A 9,893-nucleotide genomic window follows, 5' to 3' on the forward strand; every position below is an offset into this window, starting at 1 on the left:
TTCCTTTGCTTTCGTTGGAGCGCTCAAGGTTCTGATGTTTTGTTTTTGTTTTCTTAATTCACAGCATCATTGGTTTTAGAAACAATTTCCTAGTCACTAGGAGAAGAGGGGCCGAAAGATCTACCCAAGTCACTTGCTAGGAGCCTCGTACTTCTCTGGGTGAGAAGCACACTCACACTGACAGCACAACCACCTTGTGGTCTGAGTCGATGAGAAGGTCCCTGTCTTGTCCTCCAAACCAACACAAAACCAAAAATGCCCCACTTGGCCCTGAAGAGGTTGTACACTTACTAAGTTCATACCAATCTGTTTGTAAAGGGATTACCAGAAAGCATGTTAACATTCTAGGGGTTTGTAAACTGCCACACCCTCAATCTACCTCTCTGCCTTATGGGATGTCCTGTCCTTGGAGTTAAAGGGACTCTGCCAGGCAGACGATGTTACACGTGGGCACACTGGAGCCAACTGAACAGCAAGGTATAAGGCAATAGGAAACGGCCACAGTTTCACAACATATATTAAAAACTGTGATTTTTTTCACTGGAGAGGGTGTGGAGAAAAGGGAACCCACCTACATTGTTGGTGGGAATTTAACTTGGTGCAGCTACTATGGAAAACAGCATGGAGGTTCCTCAAAAAACTAACAATAGCTGCCATGGGATCCAGCAATCCCACTCCTGGGCACATATCCAGACAAAACTATAATTCAAAAAAGTACATGCACCCCTATGTTCACAGCAGCGCTATTCACAATAGCCAAGACATGGAAGCAACATAAATGTCTATGGACAGATGAACGAATCAAGAAGATGTGGTATGTGTATACAATATTACCACTCAGCCATAAAAAAAGAATGAAATAATGCCATTTGTAGCAACACAGATGGACCTAGAGATTATCACACTAAGCAAAGTAAGTCAGAAAGAGAAAGACAAATACCACATGATATCACTTATATGTGGAACCTAAAATACAACACAAATGAACATATCTACAAAATAGAAACAGACTCACAGACATAGAGAACAGGCTTGTGGTTGCCAAGGGGGAGTAGGGGTGGGGGAGGGAAGGACTGGGAGTTTGGGATTAGCAGATGCAAACTAGTATATATAGGATGGATAAACAACCAGGTCCTACTGTATAGCACAGGGAAATACATATATATATATCTGAGTCACTTTGCTATACAGCAGAAATTAACACAACATTGTAAATCAACTATACTTCAAAAAATAATTTTTTTAAAAAAAACTATTTTTATGTTCTCTCTTCTCTGGCTCATTATTAGGGGACCCAAAATATTGCTCTCTTTTAGTTTATGTATTTTAAAAGTAGTTTATCATTATTATACTACTACTTCATAAGTATAACAAAAAGGAAGAAATATACATGGATTCACGTCCCTTCGTTCTTCAAATAAGAAGGCTTTTGTTTTAAAAAAAAAAAAGGAAAGAAAACTTCCAAAAGCATTTTTAAATATTGAAGAAATTTATAACAGAATGAGTGGTACAATAATCACTTTGAGAACGTCTATAATGTTAAGAATTTGCTTTTATTTTCTGTGGATAAGAAGATCTATTATGTCATGAAATTGCTTCCAAAAGATGTGGAAATTGGACTTGTACAGATTTACTCTGCAATTTAGAGGTTATTTCTACTTCATATATTCCTAGGAAAATTGATTGATAATGTTTTTGTTTTGTTTTGCTGAATATGTATTCAAACCTCTCTATTCTGTCCCACCAAGAACTACTTTCAATTTCAGCTAATAAGGATACTGTACCAATTATCTGCAACAGCTTCTTACTTGCTATTAACCAAAACTTGATTTTTTGGTTCACATTTTTATGTTATTTTCAGTACATTTCAATTTCATAAAATTAATGTGGACAATAAAATGATAAAAGCAACCAGCTTTCCTTCCTCCTGGACCCATTTGTAATTGGTTTGGCCCAGGCCACAATTATTCTACAACCACTATGCATCAATTGCCTACAATGTGCCCAAAACTATGCTAGGTCCTGAGAAACTAATGATATGACTAAGAAGAATATTATCTCTAGTCTACCTACAATCTAACAAGAATAACTTCTATATAATAACCAACAATAAAGAGTTCTATGAAGAAATGCATAATACTACGGTATCCCATGAGGGAGAATTAACACTGACTGGGGTTTTAGGAAAGGTTCTCTGGAGAAAATTATATTGAAGCTAAGACCTAATGGCAGTTGTCTTCCAATACTTATTTTCTTTTTATTCCATGTAATAGAACTTTACCTGGATATAGAGAGACTCAGAATAAAGACTCCCCGCTTTCTTCACAGCTGAATGAAGTCAAATGACTAATTTCTGGCAAATGAAGTATGAATAGAACGATATATCGGCGTTTGTACCCTTAGAGGGAAAGTACATGACCTCACTTTTCTTTTAATCACTTTCTGCTGGGGAAACATGATTATGGTGATAAGACATCTTTGAGAATGTGAGTAAAGCAAACTCTATGGGGACAGGAGAGTAAGAAAAAAAAGTATGGGCCTCTGATGATATCCAGAGCATACCAGCCATACCAACTTAGAAATAAAATTCTGTTTTGTTTAAATCACTGTTACTTTTGTTCTCTGTGACATACAGTTGGACAAATATCTTAATACCTTCTTGAAAAAAGAGGCTAAGTAAACCAGAGACAGAGGAGGAGGACAGCCTTCTAGACAAGCAGATAATTGTGCACAACCCATCCAAGGAACTGAAATTGCTCAATGTGACTGGTGCAGAAACCAGAAGGGTAAGGTGTGTCAAGATGAAGCTACACAGGTTCTACAGTAGATTGTTGTAAGAATGACCCCCAGTTTGTTCATGCCTCTGGGTACTTACTCTCAGCCTGACCACGTGATTTGCTTTGCCCAATTGTACAGTCCCAAACACACTGTTAGAAAAGCCTGGAAAAGTGCATATGTGCTGGGGTTCACTCTCTCATGCTGCTCTTTTGAACCCTGAGACCACCACTTGGGCCAAGCCTAGGGTAGCCTACTTGAGGATGAGACTACATGGAGCAGAAATGTGCTGTCCCAGCTGAGCCCCTTGAGACCAACCAGCCTGAAATGGGCAGACATACATAAGCGAAGTTGTCCCAGACTATCTAGCCCCAGCAAAGCTGTCAGATGACTTCAGAGATCTATCAAAACAGCCCATTTGAGAAATGCTTAGCTGACCTACAGAATTATGAATAAATAAATTATTGTTGTAAGCAGCTATATTTTGAGATAATTTGTTACACAGCAAAAACTGATAAAAGTAGACAGCAGAGATCACATGGGATTTTATAGTTATCATTTATTCCTCCAATATTTATTAAGCACTATGTACAAGGTAGTGTACTGGAGGCACTGGAGATGCAGCAGTGGACAAGACATTAAGGTCTCTGCCCTCAGGAGCTTACTTTTTTATTAGCCATACTAAGAAATTTGATTTGTCATAAGGCCAATTTAAAAAACTATCGAAAGTCTTTAAAGCAAGGGATCAATTTATGCTATTTGCATTTTTAAAAGATTGTTCTAGTCACAATGTGGAGGATGGGTTGGAATGGGTAAGTATGAAAACTGAAAGATGAGTTAGGAGGTTGATGCAATTGTCCAGGTGAGGGATGTGACTTAGACTAAAGTCGTATCAGTGCACATAGAATAGAGATTAGTTAGTTAAAATGTAGAAAGCGCAGGATTTGCTAACTGATTAAAACTATGGAGGAAGGAAAAAGGAGGATCAAGGATACCTCACAGGTTTCCAATTTGAGCAAGTCATCAATAAATAAAAGTGCTATTTATTGAGGTACAGAACATGGAAAGCAGAGAAGGTCTATGGAATAAAGATTGTGACATAAGATTTAAAGAAGTTGAATTTGAAATGCTCATAAAATATTAAAGTTGAAACATCAAAAAAGCAGATATGTGATTCTGGAGCTCCATGAGATTCTGGTCTACTTATATAAATTTGGAATTATTTTAATTTCCATTCAAGCCACATAGAAGTAGATGAGATTGCCTAAAGAAGGGACAGTGTAAATGAAGAGAAAGGAGGACCTTGGGCAGAATTGGGAGGAATGATAACACTTAATGGTTTATTAGAGAAGGAGAATCTAGCAAAAAAGACTAAGAAGAAACAGCAAGAAAAATGGGCACCTGGAATGTGTCTTCACATGGAAAAAGGGGGAAAATTTTTTTAATTGAAATATAGCTGATTTGCAATTTTTGATTAGTTTCAGTTGTACAGCAAAGTAATTCAGACATATATATATATCTTCCACTGATATATATATTCTTTCCCACTATAGTTTATTGTAAGATATTGAATATATTTTCCTGTGCTATATAGCAGGTCCTTGTTGTTTATCTATTTTATATATAGTAGTGTGTATCTACTAATACCAAACTCCTAATTTATCCCCCCTCCTTTCCCTACAAGTTTGTTTCCTATGTCTGTGAATCTGTTTGTTTTGTAAATAAGTTCATTTGTATCATATTTTAGATTCCACATATAAGTGGTATCATATGTTATTTATCTTTGTCTGACTTACTTCACTTAGTATGGTAATCTCTAGGTCCACCCATGTTGCTGCAAATGGCATTATTTCATTCTTTTTAATGGCTGAGTAACTTTCCATTGTATATATATACCACATCTCTTCATTCATCTGTCAATGGACATTTATGCTGCTTCCATGTCTTGGCTATCGTAAATGATGCTGCTATGAACATTGGGGTGAATGTATCTTTTCAAATTAGAATTTTCTCTGGATATATGCCCAGAAGTGGGATTGCTGGATTAATTGGTAGTTCTATTTTCAGTTTTTTAAGGAACCATCATACTGTTTTCCATAGTGGCTGTACCAATTTACATTCCCACCAACAGTGTAGGAGGGTTCCCTGGGAAAAGACTATTTTAAGAAAAGAATGATCAACTCTATTTAATGTTGCTGAAGATGGAAAAGCGTTATTTGGATACAGTAACTGGGAGACCATTGGTGATATGAGCAGAACCACTGAGGAGCACTGGAGTTGGAAGCCAGAATGGAATGGGTTGAGAAGCCAGTAGAAAGTAAGGTCAAAGTGACAGTTAGTGTTCATAACTCTGTGAAGAAGTCAGGCTGTACAGAGGAGGAGAAAGACAAGCATGTAACTACAGAGGGGATCATGGGGCTAAAGAATGGCTTAAATATTTACATACATAAGTATTGATGAGAAGGAGCTGCTCAAGATGAAGAGGTTGAAACTACAGGTTAAATAAAGGAGAGATGAGGTTCAGGTGGAGAATAGGACATTTTATAGGAATCAGAAGTTTTATATGGTGACAGTGTGTGGGGGGGTGGGGGGAAGGAAAGGATGGATGCAGATCTAGGAAGATTTGTAAATTTGGTGGAAGTTGATGTAAATCCCATATGATGGTTTCTCTCTCTATTTCTTGGGGTATAGTTGTTTTATGATGGTTTCTCTTTTTATGCGTATAATACAAGGGTTAAGATCATATGCTGATAATAAAGAGGTGGAGGAGGAGGAGCTTGAAGATTTAAGGAGAGTGAGGAAAGTTTAGAACAGCTTTTGAGGAAAGTGGGAAAGCAAGCTGAGTTGGAAAACACAGTAAGATTGCTGAGCGCTATGGGAAGCCAAGCGGAATGTGTGAGCATGAATTTTCAGTAGTGCCATTTGAGTTTAGACTCAGGGAGAAGAATCATTGGGTTTATCTGGAGTTGGAGGCTTTCCAGGTAAGTGCAGCCAACAGGCAAAGGATTAAGGGAGTCAGTATTAACAGGACAGTAATTGAAATACGGAAACAAGGAATCTAATCCAAGGAGTACAGTGGGAGGCGTGAAAACAGGAAGAGACTGATATATCAGGACAAAGAAAAGAGATCAATGGCCTGGAGATCTAATGAGGTAGAAGAACAGTCATGGCCCAGCTAATGAAGCAGAAAGCACTGAAGGGGAGAAGGAGGTGACAGACAAACACTGGGGTGGTCCCCAGGATGCCCACCACTTGGTGTTCATACCTTCATGTGATCCTCTTCCCCTGAGCGTGGGCAGAACCTGTGACTTGCTTCTAACCAATAGAATACAGCAAAGGTGATGGGCTGTACCTGATTACATGTATGTGATTACAATACACAAGATTGTAATGGCCATCTTAAGAGGACAGTCTCTCTCCCTTGCTGGTTTTAAAGAAATAGCTGCCATGTTGTGAGCTGACCTACGTCAAGGGCCATGTGATGAGCGACTGAATAGGACTTCTGGCCAGCAGCCAACAAGAAACTGAGGCTTTCAGTCCAATAGCCTGTAAGAAACTGAAAGGTGCTAGCAACCACATGAACTAGAAAGTAGCTCCTTCCCCAGTTTTGCCTTAGTTGAGACTGGAGCCCAGTTAACATATTTATAGCAGCAATGAGAGACCCTGAAGCTGAGCCTGACGTCTTAACTCATAGAAGCTATGAGATAATAAAAGTGTTTTGTTTTAAGCTGCTAAATTTGTGATGATATTATTATAAAGCATAAATAATTAATAGAGAGAATGTGGTCAAAGAAGAACGTCAAACCAGAGGTGATGACAAGCACAGGGAGTGATCTCAGGAGGAGGTGAAGGGGGTAGCATGAAGGAAGGGATCAGTGGAAATGAGAACAATTTAGAGAAACAAGTTGTGTTTTCTCTTCCACAAGGACCAACAAGTTAATATACACTGACCTTTAAACTTTAAAGAAACATGATAACAGCAGATGCCAAGAACTCTTAGCAATGCATATACAGAAAGATACAGTCTCACACTGTTCATGTTAAGATGAGCACATTACTGAGACATCTGTGTTTAAGATAAAACAACCATCACAGCCCAGCTCTTCTAGAAGCACCTCAGTGAACTGACTGAGCATGGTCTTTGGATGCATCTGTGTTTGGACCATAGCTCTGTGACTAGCTATGCGGCCATGGGAAATTTTCTTCACCTCACTGAGTTTTTGTTTTTTATATGTAAAATGTATCTATTTCATTGTAGGGTTGCTACAATGATGAAATGAGATCATAGATGCAAAACACTGATCACTGCAAGTGGCATAAAGTAAGGGCTCAAATATAGCTCTTTCCTGTGTTTCACAAAAGAAACTTCCGTTTCACAAAAATAATTGATCAAATGGATTCAAAGATTAGAGGGAAATGTCACATAGGCAATCAAAGAGAGGAAGTTCTTAGAAGAACCTACACAAAAAATAAAAATAGCACCAAAGGAATTGAGAAATCCACTATGTTCCAGCAGAGATGAAGAAAGAGGAAAATCCTAGTTTTAAAAGAAATAAGACTGAATTACAAACTTACAGGATGTAACACTGAATTTCAGAAATATGATCTCATTCCCTCCTCCCCGAGGAGATACTAAATCAATATCCATACCTCACAAGATCAATACATTTTTGAAAGTTTCTTTCCCTAACTGTGAGTGAAGACTTTATTTTAGGACTATTGTCCAGCATAGTGCCGGCCTTTGGGTTGGTCTCACACGCTGAGCCTCTCACTTTTCCTAGATGAAAATAAAACTATTCTTTCTCAGGTGCTTGCTTATTAATCATGTTAAGTCATTCATTAAAAGCAATAAACAATGCACATGTGGTGATTAAGACAGAATTATTTTTCAAGGGAAAACAACGTCTGGCTTAATATGTTTTGGATTCATAGTCCCAAGAATAAACCCACAATTCTCCACCCCTTTACCACAAAGGGAAAAAAAATCATCTGTTTTAGAGGATATGAAATCCTGACATGTGGGTTAATTTACACTCCTAACTATCCAGATATAGTTCAAGAACTAGTTGATATTTGAGAATATACTTTTCAGATATTTTAAATGGAAGAACCATATTTTATTTAAGGTAAACAAACCAAAACAGCAAAACACTGACTCTTTTGGAAGCTATGGTCTTATGAAATACAAATAGATTTTAAAGTTAGAAATCTTTCTCTTATATCCAACATTTATTCTAAATTTATACATGTAAAAATATCTGTAATGTCTATAAATGCCCAGGTGTTTACAACTATTAATAAATGAAAATGTTTGCGGAATTTCATGCCTTTAGGCAGAACATAAATTTTAGACGTATTTCTAATAAAAAACTGAAGAATTTCTTTACAAGTAAACCACCCATTTTGAATAATAGGATACATGCAATTCATGGATTTTTGAATAAGGCAGAATTTGTGGTCTCAAACCATACCACACAAATAATTTTTTAACTATATCACATTCTATGAAATCAGTTATATTGTTGCCTTAGATGTAATGATTTCTTTGGTCCTAAAATTTAAATGCTAAGTTTTTGTTTTAGTCTGTCAGAACATTCTTTCACAAATATAGTTCCCCTTCCAGACCAAATAACCACAGGACTACTGCAAATTCACATTTTAAACTACATGATAAAGGTTTTATAACATAACATTTTCTTGAGAAAAATTATTTGTAAGATAAATGAAGTTTTAAGTGTTTATTTGAAAATGTTTAAATAATCACATATTTAGGTTTGATCTAACTAGACTCATAATGTACTTATCTCTCACATTTTCAAAGAAATGTTTGCCAGATTGTAAAATTGCCAAAATTGTAAACAGCTTAGTATCTTTGAAGATTAATTCTGCATCTTGATTAAGGTAACCTGTTTTGAATAAGTTCTCATATTTTTACATTACTCTTGAATTAAGCGCATTCAGAAATAGAGCAAATTTCATTCAATCATTAGTAAACATGCATTTGCATATGTTGTTTTGGTGGCTTCATTGCCCAACATTCTGCTAAATGATAAACAGGTACTCACTGAGGAATTAAACTTTCCTACAGGGTGGTCTTGATTTGAGTCAAAGCCAGAAAATTAGTGCTTAGTTTCCAAAACACCTAACGCACACAAAAGTAATTAATTCTATAGCTGTGTGGGCTTTCAATTCTGTGAGTTTATAATGTTTTCCATATTTTATTAATTGTTTACATAGTCAAGGTATTATACTGTCTCACATCATTTACATAGGGTTGAGATAAAAACAAGTTAATTTACTTGATGTAATCATTAATTACTGGATCATCTTGGTTGTGATCGTTGTGTTTATGAGGTAATTTCATGATGCAGACTGTTTTCCATTATTTTATAATTAAGTACCATTTCTGCACACCCTCTGGTCCCATTAGCTCACCCTTCCAATTCCATCGAAGGAAAATGTATTAGCAAATTACACCATTGCAGCTGATTCAGGTATTATAAGAAATTGACACTTATTAATGAAAAAAAATCTAGCATGAACTATAAAAATAATAGTTGAAGTCACTACCATTAAATAAGGCTATTTTTTAAGAATAAATCTGAATTGACAAGACTCAATTTCATGAGACACAACTCCCAGCTGTCATGAGAAATCTACCCAAGTGACTCCTGCTGCAGGCGCCCAAGGGATCTCCATCCCAGTTCAGTCTCTCTCACTAACACCAACTCCCGTCATTATGCGAACTGAAAATCAGGGTCAGGGATGTTCATTGGTGCATCAACAGAGTCTTGGAGACTCAAGGTCACATGTGAGATGGGGGGCTGGCCGCACAAAACAGGCTAGGTGATAGTGGCCGGTCATAGCCCCTGCAACTGTGGCTGGTGCAGTGAATGTTGCAGATAGAATCCATCTGATTCAGACATGATTCTATTATTCCATTTATGATTCATGTATGATTAGGGACCAATTGCAGATATTTAGTAAAGGCCAACTATTTGCAAGGAAACTCATATAAATGCTGCCTGCTAATTAATGCTGCTGAATTTAGGGAATTTCTATCTAGCAATAAAATTTTATTCAGTTGAATTAAATAAGTAAATATAAAGTGTAAAGTA

The sequence above is a fragment of the Hippopotamus amphibius genome, chromosome 3 (assembly GCF_030028045.1).
Source record: "Hippopotamus amphibius kiboko isolate mHipAmp2 chromosome 3, mHipAmp2.hap2, whole genome shotgun sequence".
In the NCBI taxonomy this organism is placed as follows: domain Eukaryota; kingdom Metazoa; phylum Chordata; class Mammalia; order Artiodactyla; family Hippopotamidae; genus Hippopotamus; species Hippopotamus amphibius.